The sequence below is a fragment of the Calypte anna genome, chromosome 6 (genome assembly GCF_003957555.1).
Source record: "Calypte anna isolate BGI_N300 chromosome 6, bCalAnn1_v1.p, whole genome shotgun sequence".
Taxonomy (NCBI): domain Eukaryota; kingdom Metazoa; phylum Chordata; class Aves; order Apodiformes; family Trochilidae; genus Calypte; species Calypte anna.
This window is the reverse complement of record NC_044252.1, coordinates 21,340,796-21,362,016: the sequence shown is the minus strand read 5'-3', so window position 1 is coordinate 21,362,016 and position 21,221 is coordinate 21,340,796. Positions and strand designations below refer to the sequence as shown.

General features: G+C 36.9%; 1 protein-coding gene across 1 annotated transcript in view; it reads left to right on the top strand.

Moving 5' to 3' along the window:
* Window positions 1–21,221, top strand: part of LCOR (ligand dependent nuclear receptor corepressor) — a 52,535-nt gene that overhangs the window by 22,187 nt on the left and 9,127 nt on the right. Inside the window, exons 3-7 of the mRNA XM_030453316.1 lie at window positions 6,171–6,274; window positions 6,958–7,052; window positions 8,595–8,660; window positions 9,070–9,149; window positions 18,628–18,760. The gene's annotated coding sequence lies outside the window, so the exon portion shown is untranslated. The remainder of the gene's footprint in view (window positions 1–6,170; window positions 6,275–6,957; window positions 7,053–8,594; window positions 8,661–9,069; window positions 9,150–18,627; window positions 18,761–21,221) is intronic.

Genomic DNA, 21,221 nt, shown 5'->3' with positions numbered 1-21,221 from the left:
TGAAAATCTCTGTAGAGATTGCAAAAGGGGTATTTATAACTTGAGATCCAAAATGGAAGAGAGTAATGGATTGAGTTAATTCAGCAGTGAATGATGATTTAGCTGACCTCTGGTGATCAAGGAGATGAAAGTGAGTTGCACCCCAAGGGTTTGCTAGATCAGCGATGTGGTTTGGTAAATGACTTTTCTTCTGGAAGTCCTTGTTTAAATGGATTCAGCAGTTTGTGCCTACCCTTTGGGCTGTTTTCTAGCTGAATTGTTTCAACTCTCTGATTTCAGTATGTGGCTCTGTGCTGCAGACAGGTAATGATGCAGGGCTGGAGTGAGCTGAAAAAGGTGACACCTCTAACATGGTTCTGCACCATGCCACCAATAGATATTGCTTGAGGCTGGGGTGGAAATCACTGCTATCCCATCCTTCCACATACACAACTTCTGGGGGAGAGTGAGGGTTCCTTCATGGTTTAAACTGTCTTGGACCTCTGCTATGCCTACTTGTGGCAAGTTGATCTGGCAGCACACCTGACTGACTGGTCAGTGGTAGGAGTATTATTGAGGCCATGAAATAAAGAGGAGCCGTAAATTGATGATGCTGGAAATCCTATCTCATCTGTGTGAAGCACTTTCCAGGCAGATCAATTCTGTCTACTGTAAGGCCGTTCTTATGCTTGTGCTGAGGGATCGTGGGGTATCAGGATAAACAGTGGTAGTTAGTGAATGCCATCTTAACTTTGCTTCAGAGTGAAGCATTAGCAGGTTGTGTCTAACAGGAAAAAAGTTTTGTGGCTTTTATTTTGCTACAATGAATAATGCAACACTTTTGGATATGGAAAAGATGGTCTCAACTTTGAGAAATGTTTGTTTCTGTATATAAAACCCATGATGTTTTGTGCTATTGAGCACTCTCATTCTTGGGCTGTTTGGCTTATCGCTTCATAAACTTCATCACTAGTTGGTGTAATTTTTTCTTAGTGAAAGTTGGACCTGGCTGCCTGCTGGAACAGTTAGAGGTTAAATAAATAAGAGCACTGTGTTTCAACTAAGATACTGAAAAACATATACCAGTTTGATTCTTAGTGTTAGTTTATTGAGTTTTTTAGTGTGTTTCAGTTATTTCTTTTAAAAATTTAAATCTTATTCTATAGCTAGGTTAAAACCTATCTTTTTAGGGATACATGTAAAGTTGATAGTTATTGAAACTCTTCTGATATCATACTTTGCCATTTTGTGATGTCTGTGTTACCTGGTTTATTTTCTAAAGTAATAAAATGCAGGTATTTACATGAGAAAATTACGGTCTGGTCCTGCATTGGTGGTGACTGGCTCCGAAGAAAACCAGATAATCAATCATACAATAAACCTCCTGATCTTCAGTTAAAATGTAAAACAAAAGCCTAAAACTGCTGACTTGAATGAAAAGCCAGATTAATGATGCAGTATCTAGAAATCAGAGGATCTTCCCACCCCCACGAATCTGCATGGAGATTATGGCTCAATCTGCCAGAGCAGTTCTTGTATCTTGAGGTGATGTTGAGACAGGCACTGCAGAGTCCTTGGCTTTTCTTGAATTCTGCTGCTGAGGCTTTTGATTAGATAAGAAGGTTGCATGGCTTTGTCTAATTCTCTTCTGGATCTCAGATCACACAGAGAGAAATACTTGTGGGAGAGGAGCATGATATGCGTTTTGCTTTGCTATACTCTGTGCTCTAGCAGTGAGCTTTATAAGTTCTCTTTTGGTTTTTCTGGGCGTGACTTCTCAGTTGTAAACAGTGAGATAACCTGCCAGTTAAGAGTGCTAACACAGAAAGAAGAAACCTTTTTCCATTTTTCACACTGCAAAACAGCCTGATAACTTGCTTTCTTTGCCTCTCTGTTCTCCCCTGTAGAGGTGAGAGATCAACCCTCTCTTAGGGGATTCAGCAGCCTTCTTCTGTTGCGAAGCCATGAGCATTGCAGCCCTGTGGTTCAGATGGGTAGCTGGTTTTCTGTCATAGTTAGTTCATTAACTTCTAAATGCCTTCCTGTGAGTCTGGTATCACGTCAGAGAAAATGTGCTTAGGCTTGATTCTTGAAGGAAAAAAAATTGCTTGGTTGAGATGCTTGGAGAAAAGAGTGAGAATGGCCTGCTGTAGCTTCTTCTTTATTAAAATGACAGATCACTAGTGGAATTCTAATGAAGTCTTGCAGGATGGATGGTCAGAAGTGCTCTTATCAAAAGTGCTTATCTGCTGCCTTAGATGATTTTTTTTTTCCCTTTTTTATTTCTTCCCTTATTGCTGTGGTAAGTTACTGTAACAGTAAAATGGCTATTTGACAGATCATATACCTTGTTGGCTTTCTGATTGCTTCAAATGAAACATCTTTAATGGAGATGCTGTTCTACAGTGAATAAAGCATTAGTTTAAGGCCAGAGGATTCTTTTCCTCTTGAGCTCCAAGAGCCTGTTAGGGACTTGAGCAAGTGATACCTCTTATTCTGTCCTGGGATCACAAGGTGTTCTAGTTAAAAAAGCTATTGAACAGGTCATACCTGTTCTTCTTTTAAACAGTACCCATCTTAACATCCTTAGTTATTTTCTTTCATATGCATGTGTCTGTTATTGCACTTACAGAACCAATTTGTTGATATGTAAGGTCCCCAGAAAGCCCTTGGATTTACTAAAGCATCTGTTTTCTCTGGAGCAGGGATGTTTGCAGTAAGGCCCTGAGCTGTGCAGTTTCATTAACAAGAATATAGAAGCATAAACTTTGGAAAAAATGCTGAAGATGCACAGCTTTTTCTTTGTTCACTGGGAAGCTAAGGCAAAGTTGGTTTAACTTGTAGTTAAAATACTTAATTGGGCTGCATTCAGATGATGGATCTCTCAACATAGGTGAATGGGAGTTTCTTTTATTTTGTTGCAAGAATAAGACTATTCACAACTTATAATTATATGCATGTCCTGAGACTTGGTGTGTATTAATAACTGTCCTGTGACTTTTTTTCCCCTCCCTTGTTGCTTGGTCTTGCTTTTCTATTAAAGATGCCTGTGACTGAAACATTCAAGTTTAATAGATTTTTGTTCTGAAAGAGACAGAATTCCCATGTTACACATAGACTGTAGGATTTTTCTGAATTAATTCCTGCTTCAAATCCCATAGCTGTGGATAAATATATCCAATCTTGACCAGAAAATCTAGGCATGAGAAATCCAATAAAACCCTGATGTGGTGGTGGTGGTGGCTCTTGCTTCCTACTAGTTAATGAGACTCCTGACATGTCGAATGTAAGTGCTGAGGGAGAGTACAAGGGGATCTTGGTGGCCAGTCCACGCTTCCCTAAGTAACACAAGTAACACCTCCAGAATCCTAGAGTAGGGAAAGCATGGGTCTGGTCCTGGAGTGAGTGTCTTGTGTTTTCATTTGGACCCTTGTAAAATTTAGAGTGTCTTATGTCTGGCTGAGTTTGATCAGCTTCCAATTTCAGCTGCTGGATCTGGGTATGTGTTTGAGAAGCTGTTTTTCCTGTTCCTAGATGTGTGTTTCGTGGCTTTCTTTATCCTCCTCTATCCATCTTTCAAAGTAGTGTTTAATTGCATTTGCTTTGGTGAGCAGTCTCTGTGACCTGGGCCTTTTGTTATTTACTGTTCTTCCTGTCTTTGTATCTCCTGCAAACTTAGCAACTGCTTTCTTCCAAGTCACAGGCTAAAATGTTAAATGGCAGAGGGCCAATAACCAATACCTAATGTACCTCAGTAGCAGTGGTTTCCCATTGGCATCAACATTTCAAGAGCTGTCACTTAACTGATTGTTAACCTGGTTTGTATGTATTTGGCTGGTTTTCGTTTGGTATGGTTTTTTTCCTGGCTGTGAATGTGTTGTGCCAGCCCAAAAAACAAGTTTGATAAAATATTTTTATTCAACTTATTATTGCTAATCAACTTTTTAGTTTCATAGAGATAAAATTAAATAATCTTTGTAAGCCTTGTAAGTGTTGGTTGATGCTATTTTTGCTGTGATTCCTCAGTAGACCTCTGAGCTGTTCTGTGTTTTTGAAAAGCTTTACCAGGTTGAAACCCTAATACTTACCTGTTTAATATTTTGACATTTCAAAGGGGTGATTTTTTAAAAATTTTTCTTCCATCCCATCAGAACTTTCTCAATATTACAAGACTTTGTGGAATTAAAAACTGCTGCAAACATTCTTTGAGTTAACTGGAAAAAAACTAAAAAACCTCAATGGCATTTTAAGACTGTTAACTCACAAATGTTAAATAACATCAGCTTTTGGATCTTGCTGAATGATTGCATGCTACCCTATTGAGTATTTTTTAACACACTACCATATACTTTTTTTTTTTTTTGTACTAGGCATATATGCCACCTTTTTTGTTTTATCCTTTCTTACTTTAAAACTGTGTGCATCTCTATGGTCTGTCCTCTGCAACATTACTGAGTTTTGATTCATGTTCTTTGCTCTGAATCCCCCTTTTCCTCTTCCCATCTTGTTTTGTCTTTGTGCTTTCATTCTTAGTCACTTTGTGGGTTTGGGGTTTTTTGTGTTTTTTTCTTTGTGTGTGTTACTTGGTTGTTTTTTTTTAATTAACAGGTCATTATTTCCCCTCATAGTGTTTATAAGAAATGTAAACAAAAAACGTAGACAACTATTTTCTGAATTGCTTTGACTCAATTTCCAACTTCCAACTAAGTTGTTCTTTTAAAGAGCAAACTGCTATGTAGTAATCTGATTGTTTATCAGATGCTGTTTAATCTGTTGTAGACTAATTGCAATAGAAAATAAGACAACATATACTATAATTAGCTACTGCCTTGGTTAGTATGTATTTAATTTATTGAGATCTAGGTAACAAATTGATACCCAGAGATTAAATTGATATTCACAGATTAGTGCTGAAGTGTTTAAACTCTGTGTGTTGGTTTTTATTTTTCCCCCTTTTGACTTTTTTAGTTCTTTAATAATTTATATAACAGTAAAGATGAATTCTGCCCTCAGGATTATTTAATTTCTAGTTAGTGGCACAAGCTGCTACATTTGTAGGACAGAATTATATAGTGAATATTAAAGGGTATGTTTGAGGGGAAAAAAGCACGTTTGAAATGCTGGGCTCTCTCAGTGACAGTCCAGAAATGCGTCCCTATCTCCTGAAGATCTTGCATTGCTGTTTTTTAAAGGGAAGAATGTGTCTTTGCCTAATCCAGGTTACTAGACATCAGCCAATAAAGTCTTCTCTTGTACTATCAGCTTCTCTAATAGTGTTATCTCAAGGAGCATGGTAGCTACTTAATCATTACAAATGCTCTCAGTTTTAAGGCAAAAGATAATACAAAGATCTAAATTTTTTTTTAATTTTTATTTTTTCAAATCTTGATGCTATTAACAAAAAACCCCTATAATTGCAATTTAAGTCTATGACTTTATATGACTACAGAAGGGAAAATGGAAATATCACAAAAGATGAAGATAAAGCTGTTTAGGTGCGTGACAAAACTAGTGAAATTTGGCCATGCTGCATAGTCAACTCTTGGTTCTTTTGTTGTTTGTTTGTTGTGTGTGTGTGTGTTTTTTGTTGTTGTTGTTTTTTAGTCCTATACTTGTTAGTCTTAGCAAAAAGACACATCCATAAACATTTTAATTAGAGGAAGTTTGTCAGAGAACAATGTTTTGTAAATGTTGTTTTACTTTTAGAGTAATAGTGAGAAATAGTAATAAATGGCTTTTCTTTGTTCTTTCTGGGGTTTGGTGTTTGGTTGGTTTTGGTTGGTTTTTTTCTCTAATTCACTTGCTGGAGAGCCTTCCGAGATAGAGGCAAGTTTTACACTTTGTAAATGTTGTCTTTATTAAAACATGACAACTTTTTTTTTCTTTTTTTTTTCCTAAATTGTTACACTAACACCCCAAAGACCTTTTTCCTTGTATAGTTCACCAGTAGCATTATAAGGGTTAAATATATGGCTGCTTTAATCATGAGGAATGTATCTAAGAGAAAACTCTAAAATCTTGGGATCTTTATCCCTTTTTCTCTTACAATTCTGTTATTCCTGCAGCTTTTCCACTGGCCCTGCTCTTCAGCTGCTATGACCTGTCAGACACTGAAATATAGATGATGCAAATATAGAAACCAGAATTTAGCAATGGCAGCCATGTTAATTTCTGTTCCATTTGAAATGCAGGTAAATATCATCTGCCAAATGGAAAAGGACAGTCGGTGGGAAAAGAAATGTTCTTTTCAAGCTTCTAAGAGCAGTGACAATGGAGAGAAAAAATACTATAAAAAGTAGGCAGCTCCTTTTTAAAGATTTTGTTTTCAATGTATTATGCATGATTAACTGTACACAGTTGCTCTTTTGGAGTCCTGAATGACTGAATGCTATGTCACAGGGCTTAGTCTGTCTTTACTGCATTGCACTTTGCATTTGGGGGGGAATAGGGCTCAGCTTCATGGCAGGTTTGCCAATCTTTAATGTAGTTTTTGAATACATTCATACTTCCCTTATTTGCCTCTTTTAATTTCAAGCATTGCACATAAGATGTTCTGCTGTTGCTATGCAACTACTTAATCCAGTATTTAATATTAATAAAAACTGAGTGGCATTAGCATCACTGAGAAGAACAGTGGGCTAGCAAACTATGGTTGTACAGTATCCAAGCTGTAAAACTTGGCAGGGACTTCAGTGTGCAATTGCATGCATGGCAAACCGTGGGGCATGAGTCATTGGGAGTTACTATTTTAAGAGTGGTGAGTTTAGTAAAATTTCTGAGCTTTTTTGATTTTTATATGTATATGTATATATGTATATATAATACAATGTTTTAAACAAAAAGGTAAAGAATGAGGTTGATTAGCTTTTTCCCTCAAGGTTTCATGTCAGATACAAATTCTGCAGGGTCACTACCCATAACAGAGTCAAAGTTAAAAGCCAATGGGTCAACACCCTGATTCTCCTATTTTTCTTCTAGGTCAGGTTGGTCGGCCCTTTACCACTGTTCCTGCCACTTCCTGAAGCCTGAAATTGGCTTTTTTTGGAGGCAGTGCTACTTCTCTGCCTGACAAGGTGCTGTTCAATGGGATGTTTTTCCAGTTTCTCCTCTTTCACCTTGTTCTCTAATCTCTCCCCAATTTCTCTTTGCTCTTGACTGTTATTCCACCATTGCTTTCACCATTTTTTTTTTCTGGTTGTTCTCCACTAAGTCCTTTAGAGGTAGAGTTTTTAGTGTCAGCCTCTGATAAGTATTAGATCAAGGATAGCATTGCTCCCCAGCAATGCTTTGGCCATCTAAGTCATGTTGCAGGTTGCAAATACTGTAGGGTCCTGCATCTGATATCTGTAGATTTTTTAGTGCACTGGCACTCTTGCAGAAACCCAGTAGGGTGTTACACTACTTGGCTTTTCCTTTTTGAAGACTGCTGACCAAAAGATAACTTTGATATTAGATCTGTATAAAGTCAGAGTTATTTTAGAATTACTGCTCTTTTGCAATAAGTGATTTTCTTCATATTGTGTGATCATTTAGATTTCAGCTGGTTTCTTATAATGGCTGTTTCAGGTAGTTTATCTGTTCCCCATTTGCACATTAAAGTTTCTCCAAATTTAAAACCATACCTTTGTGTCTTAATTTTTTTAATTTCTTTTTCTGCCTCAACGATTCAGGCAAGTAGGAGAAGCTGCCCCTAGCTATGTGCAAACTGTTATTAAATCTACAAAGCAAAAGTATTAATGGGAGGGAGGGGGAAATGCATAAATTGTAGTCTCAAGTTTTATGGTCATACTGGGAATCCATTTTTATAAAAAGGTGGAATTTCTCTGTCCCCCTTAAAATAGTCTTTGTACTTTCTATATTCAGTCTTCTAATCTGTCTTCTCGCAGCATTGGGTAGTTAATAGCTCTGTAGGTTTTGTTGCCAGCAGGAGTTTAGTTTAATATCGATTTAATATTCCCATATAATGGCAGTGATTTTGGTAAAGGTTTTTCCTCTTTGGGAATAAATTAAAATTGGTTAGATTTATTTATTACTGAATAAATCAGACTGCGTGTCTTACCTGTGGATCTGTGATTGGAATTTGGTTCCTTAGTGGTATGGCATTGCTGAAACCCTTTCCTTTGAATATTCTCCCTTCAAACCTGTAATTCTTCTGGAAACACCAATTCTAACATTTGCTGAAATTTAGGAGAGTAACTGAATGCCAGTCAGGTGGAAGAATGTTTTGTTGTTTTGTTTTTTTTTTTTTAATGGGAAAAGGTCCCTTATTTCAATTTAGAGACTTAAGCATGAAAATTTTTATTGCACAGAAATTACCTGGTCAAGTAGAACCTGCAACTTCCTGTTTTCTTTTTGAAATGGTTTATTTCAGTGTCCTAATGTTCTTTGTTTATAACCTAGCTATTTACAAAAGTATAGGAGTCTGTGGAGTCTAGATTGTGCTATGATTTGTCAGTAGTTCAGTCATCACAATTGACCCATGCATCTTCTAATACTTTAGAGAAAACACGTTGATCTCTGTTCTTGGAACAGATAAATATAGAACTGCTATTGTGAATATTCTTGCAGTGACGTACTTAATCTAGAAAGCTAACAATTCTTTTATTTGCTTTTAGGGTTTGAAAGTATTCTAGAAGGCCTCTTTGGACCTGGATTATTAAAAGATCTCAGTTTGTTTAAAGGTATTCAATCTCTGTTTGTATCTTGTTCTGCATTTCTAATGACAGAAGCAGTCCCAGCTCTGCCTCTAGAAAATGTGTGTTACCGTGGTGATTTGTGCTTTTTTTTCCCCCTCCCCCAGGCAGTGCTCACAGTTAGTTTCATCTAAAATTACTAATGAGTGTGCGTTCATCTTTATGTAGCTGGGAGTGTATTTGGCAGTGCTTGGAAAAACAGATTTGTTGTGCACAGATAAAATGTATACAGTTTGGTAATCTGGGGATTTAGAAAAATGGCTGAAATGAAGCCTGCATCCTCAGAATGCAGGCAAGAATGTTATGAAACAGGTATTTAATTTGGCATTTCTCTTTTGGCTCCAGTTGTGTCATCATTTATGAATATGAAGTAATTTGCTATTCCTCTGATTTACAGACTGTGAGCCTGAAGGTGTTTCTGATTGGTCTTTTGATGAAAATTGTCTTTTCTGCTGCCTGAGAAGAGAAAAAGTGAAGGTAACAATGCAGATGTGTGAAACTAGTAGTTGTAGGGGAGGGACAAAGGGAGGGCATTTGCTGTTTTTAGTTAACTGAACATAGAAAATCTGCAACCTTCTACCCCATTCCCTTCCTTTGGAAAAAGACTTTCTGAATTAAAATAATACGAGTTAATGAAGAGATTTGTTTCTTCTTTGAAACTTTTCCTTTGTACCATGTGATGCAGGTTTGTGGTTGTTTCTTTTTTTCTCCTGTGTAGTGTCTCTTTCTCTTTGGTGTTTTTTGTTTTTTTGTTTTTTTGAGTTCTTTGTAAGAGATCTTTTGGAATCATGTAACCCTTCCCAAGGGAGCCAGACTTTGCCTTGTTTGTGTTTACTACAGCCAGATGCTGGGCTTATCTTAAGTATGGAAATCTGGTCCATTTTAACAACCTAGTGTCTTGTTCTGTATCTTGGAATCTCTTTCCCTTTGGGCCATATGCTTTCATTAAAGGGCTCCTTTGGATGGTAGATTTTGTACTGTGCTTGTTTATAACCAAGTCAGAGCCTAAATGTGAACAAGTCAGCTTTCCCAATGTAATTAACTTGCAGTTTATTTTCTTAATGAGGTTTTTAGCTATATATGAAACAAAGGCTACCATGCTATATGTGATTTTGCTCAGCCTATAAGTTGAAATAATGATTGTTGTATAGCATAGGAAGGAAGGCTTATTGTGTCTCGGCAAAACTTTCTTTACTGGAGCTCTTTAGTACTACTTCTTCCCGCACAATGTAAGGTAACATACAGAGTGGATCTCTATCAACTTTGAACAGAAATACCTTTCCCTCTGCAGTAGCTAACATGTAGGGCTGCCTCGCTTGTCCATAAAAGGAATACCTTATTTATATAGATACTTGCCTTGCTGCCTGTATATGATTTTGTAAAAAGTATGGAGAGTTAGGAATGCTTGCATTTAGAACTGATGTAAGAGCTAATACTTTCATTAATATTGACAGCAGGTGAGCTGTATGCACACTTGTGTTGTAAGGAGTTCTGTCTTGTTTGACTTCCGTCATCTCATAAAAAGACAAAATTCAGAGTGTAACAGTTGTAGTTGAGCCATTGAACTGGTTCAGTAATTGATTTTGTGGTGTGGTCAGAGACTGGTCACAGTCTGAGGGAATCTAATGGTGTATGAGAAGATCTTAAAAGAAGTTGTCCACATTTCAGTTATCCTCATCAGTCCACAATAACTGAAATAGAGCTGGTAAAAATTGGTGATTGTTAGGTGAAGACAAAGCCCAAGAAAATTAATGTCAGCCACACAGTGTGCTGTTTAAGCATTATGATCTTGTCCTTTTCAAGCGTCTATGTGACATTTAGTCAGAAGTTGAGATATCTCCATTTATATCTTCATGTACTTTGCTAGGATTTTGTATTTAGTTTCACATAGTGAAGTATAGCTCCTGATTATGAGTATCACTGAAAAAGCTGGCAGTGTATGCCTCCAGATAGCCACTTACATGAAGGTTCCCTGCATGGTTTCCCTTTGTGCTGTGTGGTAGTTTTTAAATGGGGGAACAAAAAGATGCAGATGTGGTCACATCTGGTGTGCTCTCTGGTGTTTTGGCATCGGGGGTCTACAAATATTTCAGAATTGTGTACAGATTGACACAGAATGCAGCAGAGGTAGGATAATTTTTGTAACTACCTCCCAAGCAATTTCTGTCAGTTTACATTTCAGAATCAAAAAATACCTGTTTAAATTATTTTTAGTACAGCTGGTTGATAAACAAGGACAGCAGAGAGCTTTGTACATGTGCTCAGGAATCGCTGGGGTTTGAGGAAATGGCAGGGGAGGGTAAACTAATCCACTGTCCATTCTGTTAACTCTGGTGATTCTTCTCATGCTTGGCACAGTGCTTCTTTGGAGTATGTACATTTCTGTTTTTTTGGGGTTTTTTTATTTGTTTTGTTTTTGGTTTGGAGTGAGGTTTTTTGTTTTTTCTTTTACTCTCTTGGTTTTTTTGGGGGTGTTTTTTCTTTCTTTTTCTTCTTTCCCCCCTCACCCCCCACTCCATCCTGCCCCAAGCCTTTGTATCAGTTCTGTTTGGTTTGGAATTTTTTGGTTTTTGAGGGAAGGATATAGCTCCTTTTAGACCTGGTGAGTTCTTGCATGTTGGTTAAGAGGGGTGTCAGGGTTCAAGTGCAACTTTCCTCTGTGGGTGTGCCAGATATCTGCACTGCTGGCTGTTGATAATGTCATTAGCTTGCAATACAAAATTAACTGTGACTTTAGCATGGGTTTAACAACATTGTAATTTGAATTAAAATGACAGAGATTTAATTGTTACAAAAAAGTAGGTAACTTCATTTGGTATTTTGCCAAATGATGGACAGTCCTTACCTCTGATGGACTGAACTAAATTAGTTCTAGTTTATTTGGAATCCCTTCCATTCAACATCTGTAATGATATCTTTAATTCTTCTTTTTATTGACTTTTAGGCTCAGTCTTCTCTAACTGCCAAAACTTGTCTGTTCCTGTACATAATGTGGTAGCAGTTGTGCTTTCCGGGCCACATCCTCTATTCTGTTGGCTTTTTTATTGTTGGTGTGCATCCTTTTACCTTTTTAGGAAGAGAACTGGGCAGAATGGGGTGATTTAGGTTTGTGCTTGTGTACTGGTGAGTACAGAATTAAAAGGTGTGTAATCAGTGATGTAGGTGGGAGCAAGACAGCCCCAGACCACATATTGCACAAGTGTGAGGCTGTGGCTGTTAGTGCATCTCTACCAATACCCCCTTTTGGGTTAGTGGTATAATTAATCAGTGTACTTGATTTTTCACCTTTTGAGTGACACAAATACCTGATCAGACAAGTTCAGAACCAATAGAAATCCTGTGTATTTTTTTCTGGATTTCATTTGCACTTGAGAAATGGTAGTTGTGCTTAAGGAGAATTGACTCCTGTATTGCAGGATAAGATTACTGGAGGCCAAGATTAATTTATTAGCAGAACTGTTTAAGGGAAAAATACCTACACTTGCTCTCCCACCTGTTTCAGTGGTCTTGGGTTTTGCTTTTACAAGCCATCAGGTTCAATTATATGTATGTTTCAAAGGATGGAGAACCATCTGCTGAAATATTCTCAAAGTATTAATTTATTTTGTAGCAGTATTTCTACTTGCAAATAGTGAGCAAATGCATGGATTTTTTGCAGTCAAAATACAAGACAGTTTTTGATAGAGAAATAGTTTTAATTTGTGTGTCTTTGTTTGAAAGGGATAATAAAATATAGGGAAAGTTAGAGAGCTAAAATCTTCTCAGACATTTTTTCCCAAATGAAAGGGTTATGTGAAATAATGTAAAGACTTTAAAAATGGGAATTTAATTTTTTTCTTCCATCATATATTACAGAATACACAATTGTTTCTGTATTGTATCAGAGAGAATAACTACTTACCTCTGGAGCTGCTACTGGGTTATTAACACTGGTGCCTGTGTGCAGAAATGCATGATACACTGATGGGTGTGAAAGACAAAAGGCAAAGTTGGCAGCTTTAGCTGCCCACTCCTGCTGAGGGGAACTAGATCAGGTTCTTTAGGATCAAACCAGTGAATTCTCATCTGTATAATCTACAAATGTGGTAATTCTCAGTTTCTTGTGGGCTTTGTCCTTAATAGAGAAGATTTAAGATAATGTAGTTTGCCAGGTGGTTGTGGGTTTATTTCTTGTGTTGGGTTTTTGTTGTTGTTGGGGAAGGGGTTGTTTTTGTTGTTTTGGGTTATTTTTGGTATTTTGATTTTTAATGAAGTTTTTCCTTCTAAAAGGTTGTGGTACAGAGAATACCCATCAATTCAGACAAATTGAACATGAAGTGTGTTTGACTTACCTCTGTTTAATTGTGGTTCTTAATATTTCAGTATGGTTTGTTAACTGAGCTTCATTACAGAAGAAATCTGTGGCTCTCTCTGGAGTGTTTTTATCAAATGAGGTAGTCTTTACTACTACTTCCTCATAGTTAGAGCTCCAACCTAGTTTATTTTTTTTAAATAGGCAGGCAGATAAGGTCAGAAAAAAGCACCAGTACTAAGAGCGGAAACTGGAAAAAGAATTGTTACAGATAGTTCAGCTCAGTATATTAATTTGGAAAAAACTCCACTGTTGTCTAAAGCTACATGAGGCAATTCATATGCATTAAAAAAAAAAGGAGGTGGGGCATGATACAGAGCTAATCTCGTTAGTTGGTAAGAGCAGAACAAGAAGGATAATACTCCTAAGCACATTAACTATTTTATAGATATGTTCAAGCTACAAAAATAGCAAGTGAGAAAATGACTTCTAGGAGTATATTCTGGAATCTCATGCTGCTGATGGCAGAAGGCTGAGTCTGGTGTGCAAAGTACTATGAAGTACCTGGGCTTCAGTGTAAGGACCTCTAATAATTCTTTCAGTCTAGAAGTGTAGTAGGGTACAGAAGGAGTAGTTTTAAAATTCAGAGCTTCTTTGGTATGATTTGAATATTTTTAACAGCTTGTAAGTAATTGCTTTACACAAATACCTGAAAGGAAATATTATGCTGTTACTTGGTTATGATTAATTATAATAACAGCTAGTGAATCTGGTGTCCTTTCACTATGAAGGAACATAAACAGTAAGTGTGGTAAGTGTCTGAAGAATTCTGAGGAGAAGCTACTGCTATCATTTAATGTGCAAACTTGTAGAATAATTGAAGATTGCAAAGGAAATACAGGAAAATGAATCAAGGTTGCAAAACTCTTACAAAATTTTTGTGGATTAGAAAGTGTTTAAACTGTGTACAGCGATCCTAAGTGCACTTAGAAGGTGCTCTAAAACATTATTAATGGATTCCCCACTGTAAAAAAACCCTCCAACATTTAGACTGTCAGTTTTGTATCGATGGTTTTAAAGTAATTTGATATGGATGCTAAAACCTGAAGAGGCTGTTTATAGTAATCTCCAGCTATGCTTATTAGTAATGCAGAGTCAGTTTTGCTTGTGTATTTGCATGTTGCATTTCCACTTTTATTTGTTTTTTCTCTTCCCCTTCTATAGATAATAAATTATATTCAATAGCTATGAATTAGTCAAGTTATGTTCTGACTTTGTTGAATCTGACATCAGTCATCTTGGTTAGTAAGGAAATTGTACTGCTTCTTACTTTAAAAGTACGTATGTTCAGTAAGTGAGGGATATCTTAAAGCTAATTAAACCATCTGAATTTAGTTGATGCCAAGCTGAGAATAGTTCTTGATGCTTTAAAGGGCATTCTCAAAACTGAAAATCATCTCAATAAATTTCAGAAATAGGACAGGCAGACTTGTTTTGCCAAGTCACAAGTTATAGATGTCTGAAAAGTGATAGCATTGTAAAAGTACTGAAATATTTCTGGGGCTATACCACAAGAGACATCTTTCTTAATACCTGGCGAGGGCATTTCTTCTCTTATCTAAGTACTGGCCAAGCCTCAGCTGGTTGTAGCATTTTAAGAGTAATGTAAACAAGCTGAATAGCACTGAGATGAAAGCAAGAAGAATGCCTTCATCTTGAAGGTTGATGGAAGAGAAGGAAACATGGCAATCTCTGGTGCCCTTAAGGCTTGTCTACAGGAACAGTAGATTCTTTTCATTGGCTAAAAGTTAAAACAACTGTACAGTCTTAAAAAGAATCAAGTGTTGAGGAAGGCAACCTAGAGATGCTGAAACATGGGTGTCTTGGTCACTGTTTCTGTTTTCTCTTGGAATGAGAGACTGGATTTTATCCCTAGGACCCATGGGGTGTCTGGTCAGCCATGGGTGTTCTGTGGGAAGCCTCCCTCCATTGTCTCCATGAAGATGGACAGGAATTACCTCGCAGTAGCTTGTAGGCACTTCCCACTCCATCTGTGTGCAGCTTCCAGGTGAAGCTGCTGTTGCCATGTGTATACAAATACAATCTGCATCATACCTTCCTCTTCACACCAACAGTTTAGCATTTAGAACTGCTGCATCAACACTTCCTACAAGAAGATTCTCTGTGAGGATCCAGCACTAGTGCTGACAAGGTTGAATTGTCCAGGATTAGGTGGTCTCTCAAGGTTGTTCATTGACCTTGCATTTTGAAAACCTGAGCCCTCTATTTCTAAGGCTCTTTGACTTAATTATGTGGTTATACTTGATATCTTAACATACAAAAAGAGATTGAGCCCTTTGGGAGCATGTGCAAACCACTCCAAATGTCTTTTTCTGAAGCACTGTTGTTGAACTGCATGCTCATTGATGGGATTCCAGGGATGCTCTGGGACATAGTTTCCACCTGAAGAGAAGCACAAAAGAAAATTAATGCTGTGTTAAAAATAGTATGTAAAGTAACTGGTGGATTTTTTTTCCAGTGTATTTGTGACCAATGGCAAATAATACCAAAGTATTAATGCATTTTTCTTTTTCCTGCTGCCTGCATGTTGGTAATGAAAACTTTTATGTGATTAGGGACTGTAAAGCAAGAAGATAAGCCTGAAGGTAGTGGATCCAAATAATTATTCTTGGGAATAAATGGTTAAAAAATTAAAACTGTAGGAAAGAAGAAAAGAAAAAACAACCCAGGCCAACTAGCCAAATAGACACAAAATAAACACCCCCCCTCACACACTTTTGAAAGTTGATGTTGAATAGAAGATACTTAATAACAATCAAATATAGAGTGTGTAAACTTGAAGTTTCCTGCTAAGGGTGAACCAACAGCAAAGACTGATGAAGTAATGCAACACAGTTGATAAGAAAATAATGGAAAGTTGTAATAAACAGAGTTGCCAGTATATTTTGTCTCCCATAGTTAGTACTGTACTGCAGATGCCAGAAAATAGCTGAAGATACTTTTTATGCACAAGGTTAAACCTGACTCTACATTTTGGTGTCTTAGATGAAACATGATAAAAACCATACATGTATGTTTTTGAGTTTGAGGCGTAAGAATTAAGTGCTGTCGTTGCCTTACTCTTTCCCTCTTCTCCTGAATGCAGATCAAACGATCTTTTATTCATCCATTCACCAGTGTAAGCCACTTAGGAGTTTTTTTCTGGCTAATTCCTTTTCCTTCATTCCTTTCCTTTGTAGAAAATGTATGGCTTTGGTTAGCCTAGGTAGATTAAATTGTACTCTTTATACATTATCTTTATATGAATAATGTAAAAACCGCTTTGTTTATGGCAAAGCATGCTGCCTCTGAACTCTTCACCAAGTTGCTGGGCTTGATATGTATTGTCTTAGTTGCAAAAAGTACTAGAAAGATTTGAATTGCATTGTGTTGTACAAGGGTTATTTTTATTTTAGGCTTCTTCCAGCACTGTAGCCTGTCACAGGGCAGAGTATCAGCTCAGTTTGAAGGCATAATGTTTCCTTCAGTTCTGAATTACCTGTCCTTTGAATTACAAGCAAATTTGTTGCAATGGCTTTTGGGACTTCAGCCAGAGGATGCTAATTAACTCCAATGGAGCTTCTCTAGCCAAATCTTTGCCCATCAGTTTGCAGAGATTCCTTTTAAAGTAAAACTTAAAGCATTTTCTTTGTAAATGATTAGATATTCCAGTGATTATTCCAACATTCTGTATGCCTAGATTACTTCTGATATTAGCTAATTTGCACAAATGTCTGCTCTTTACACAAATTGATAAGCTGAGTTTACAATTATGTTGATAATGCCTAAAAGACAATGGAGCTTGACTCAATGTCAATAATTAGGACATTTCCTGCATTAAGCACTGTCAGATGCAGAAACAGTTTCAAAAAGAGAATGCAAATATGTTCTATGAAGTCTTGCATGAAGAGTTAACTCTCAATTCTTTTATTTATTCTCTGCAAGCATTTTTATTGTGAAACATTGTACAGCTGTTTCGCGTATTTGAAGTATTGGAAGAGTACAACTCTATTTTCAATGTTTGTAAAATGCCAGTAAACTGCAGGAGCACTGCTGCTGATCACTGGTTCAGGACTACCTCAATGGAGGTGGCTGCTTCCATTATTGTTAACCCGTGAGTTCAAATTGATATTCTTGAAGACTGTCTTGAAAGTGTTGATCTTTCCTATGAGAACCATCAGGTTTGAAAGCAAGCCTGGAATCCCTCTGGCATGGAAAAAAGCATCAGTTACTTTGTGAGGTCTTTACTTCTCTTGCCTTCACGGGAAATGATATTTTACTCTTGTCACCTGTCATCACATGTTCTCCACCTTTTGATTTAGCATAAAATATTGCTTTGTCTCTCTACCCTGTCTGAGATAGTATCATGCTATACTTTTGATAGAGAACATTTGGAAGCTGTTCAGTTACAAATCTGAAGGTGAGAGCCCATGTTGTTCAGGCCAGAGTCCACAGCATTTCATACTATTACCATTTGCACGCAGTTTCATGCGACTGCTGTGTTCCTTAATTTACTGTGGGCTGGTATTTATGTAACCCTGCTTCATTGAACCTGCTGAAGCTGAGACGATGCAAACTTAAAAATGATGAGTTCTTTTTGTTCACTGTGAATTATAAATGAATTGCCAGTTTATTCCTTCCCGTCTAGTCCCATGAGGATATGAACCTGAAATCAAAAAGCCAAAAAAACAGATGTAGCCTAGATAGTATGGTAACTGATACTTTGTAAAGGTTAACAAAACAAAACACTCCCTAAACACAGAGTGGTTGTGTATGCATTCCTGCAGTAGGTAAATACAGGTAACTTTAATATAGCTCAAAAAAGAAAGTGGATGAAGAAGGCTGGGAAAGAGATGGGGCTCCTCAACAGAACCAATGAATTAAAGCAAAAGAAATTATAAAGTGGGGTGTGTCAGGGGGGAGAGGTGATTGGAATCTAAGCATTTAGATGTCATATTTTTGTAACTGTTGTCTTCCAATTTCTTGAGTTTTATTTAAATGAGTATTTCATCCTCATATTTCACACAATTTTGCTACCTAGTTAAAAGTTGTTTTGAAATATTCTTGAGAACTCGGTTGCTTTCAGTTGTAAGAGATGTAAGGAATTTTAATTCACTGTGGGTGTTGTAAGCAGCTAACTTAAGTTTATTTAACGTAAAAGTAGCTACTGCTGAGCCTTTTCACAAAAGGACTTGTTTTTTGCTAGTGCCTGGCCATTTATTATGTGTTTGCATGAACGCTGTGTAAAATAAGGAGAACCTTCTGTGTTTTGCCTTTAGCAGTTATTTCTTGGAACTGAACGTAGTAGCCAGAGAACAAGTGCTAGAGATGAGATATACAGCCAAATGTTGTAAAATAGGTAAACATTTCTCTTTATAGTGGGCTCTTATTTCCCATAATGCTATAAAATCTTACAGGCTTCTGCATTTACAACAAAAAAACAGCATGAAGTAAAATGTTCTGGAGCAGTCAAAAATGAAGTTGTGGTTTCAACCCTGTCCTGAGTACATAATAATGTTTTCAGCTGAGTAAAATATTTTATACCTACGAAGTCTATTAATTTTGGAGTCAGGAAAATCTTACAAATATTAAATATCTTTGCAGGAACACTTAGTCAGTCTGGATGAGCCAGCCTCGGAAGCTGGACAAGAAGCTCTGCTTAGACAAGAGCAAGCAAAAATCATTCGTTTTGAAAGGCAAGCAGAAGAGTTCCTCAATGCAGTCTTTTACAGAAAAGGTTGGTATTAATAGGGGGGAAATGGTATCTCTTGCTGGTTTTTTTGTTTTGGGTTGGGTTGGATTTTGTTGTTTTCTGTTTTTGTTTTTTTCATGCAATGCAGATATCAAAGATCTGATGTTCAAGTTGTCATTCTATGTTCAATATTTTTCAGTTCTTATGTATTTATTGAGAGTAAAAATATACTTTCAAATAATATAGTAATGTAACAGTGTGGTAAGAGTAACATTTAACTAAAACAAGTCTCTCAAGTCAAACAAGTCAAAGAGAACACTGATGTTGTACACTTTTGGAGGAACAACTCAGTTGTTACCCAGCAGAACTGCTCCCCTGAAACCAGTGTTCAGGTGAGTGGGCTGTTTTGAAGGGAGGGGCAAGTGGCAGTGACTATTTTTTTCTTATTATTATTTTAAAATTCAGTATTTTTTTAAAGGTTGGCAATCTTCTCACTGCAGTCTGTAGTGATTACCCACCCCCAGCAATCAACACTTCATTGTTGGAATTCTAACTATAATGTAGGAATAGTGCTGAGGGGGATATATGGAGAATTCAAAATGTGATCAGCAAAAGAACTGGAAAATCAGTTCTGTGCAATATACTGAGTACAATAACAGTAGCTCAATGCTAGAGTGTCCTGTAAATCACTTCTGGAGAGTTATGTCAGCTAAACTGCATTCTTAGAAGGCACAAAACTCATTTCACTATTTTTTACTGATCTGAGAAATTGGAATCCAGAGGATGCTTCTGAATTCATCCTGAATGAAAGTACATTGCACTTATCAGTCTAACCCATGTGTGAGAAAATCTGCCAAATCAGTAATTCCAACCTGTCTGCTGGAGGACAATGCAAGGCTTCAGTTTAACAAATTGGAAATTGCTGTAGCCCTTCCTCCCAGTGACCAAAATATTTAAAGGTGTTTTAAGTAGATAACATATCTTAGCCTTTCTTTTTTTGACTGAAATGAATAAATACAAACTATACATTATGATGTATTGAGCATGTAGGTTGGTAGGAAGGATAGTTATAGCATTAGTACCGATAGTTCTGATAATGCTTTTATTCCACATCTTCCTTTTCAGTGTTGGGGTTTTTTTGTTATTTATTTAGTGTGTGTGTGTTTTATTTTGTTTTTCTTTTGAGGTTTTCTCTTGCTTTTAGGTTTTATCCCATCTCTCTTTAAATCCAGAAGGGATTTAAGAAAACAAATCTAGAGAAAATCTGTTTCGCATATTACTTCCGATAGGAAAAAAATGTGGTTTCATCACTTCCAAACTTTTTATTAAATATTTCAGTCCTTTACCATTGAGCATAATTTTTATCTATGACCTGTGTGCATGTCTTATTAAAAATGAATTCTTACTAATTGTCAGAAAAATATTGGTGGCTATTGCAGTGTGTTAATGAAATGTTTAACACTCTGTCCATGGTCAGATACACAGAATTAAGATAATGAAATTGCTTCAGGTGTCTAAGAATCTTTAATATTTTTTTAGTACGCTTTTACTTTCCTTCCTCTGGCCAATCTGCTCTTGATGCAAAAGTAATAAGGGAGGGGACGATGCCTGGCAGGAAGTCAGTTCTGAATCCTTAATACATTGTTGTCAAGCTTGACAGTACTTAGAGTGCTTGAAATGTTGTTTTAACTCATGCCACTGCACTGTGATCCCCAGGCACTGTCATACGAAGGAGGACACACAGAATATCAGAACTCTGCTCGTACATTGCTCAGAGATGCTCTCCTGATTTGATGCCAGTGATTAGTTAATTCTGTCTTTCTATCCTCGCTGCTCAGTAACATTCGAGACTGGTATTTTGTAGCCCAGCAGATCAGAGAAAATGCAGATGTTCTGAGAAGACATACCTGTTGCACATCAAGGACATGCACTTGTGAACTTAACATACACAGGGAATTAGCAGGACTGGCAGACCTTCTGAACAGGTTTACAGCCCATTAATCTTAGGTACTTTCTCTCTGCTTTGTGCCCGTGGCACTCTAGTTCAGTATTGCTTCTTTCAAATGTTGGTACTCTCTATTGAAAGCAGAGTGGTAGTACCTAGCTGTCTGTTACCTCTGCCTCGTGGCAGGATAGGACCTTCTTTTGATGGTGTAGTGAAATTATACTTTTTTTATTTGATGCTGTGTTCTAAGATTTCAATATAGATGAAACACAAAACAAATGGTATTAAGGTTTTAAAGGTCAGAGGTACTGCTTTAGACTATTTGTTTCTGATAAATATTTACTGTATTTTTCTTCTCTGAGGATCTCTTTGCAGTTAATTTTAGTGATTTCATTTGGTTTGGGTTTTTGTTTGATTTGTTTTTTTATTTGGTTTGGTGTTTGGTTTGGTTTTTTTTTGTTTGCATTATCCCAAAACCCTAGACATTTGAGGTAAAAAAAAATTTCTGGTTGATTTCAAGGGATGCTGCAGAGGCACCAGAAAATATTTTGCACTTGCTTT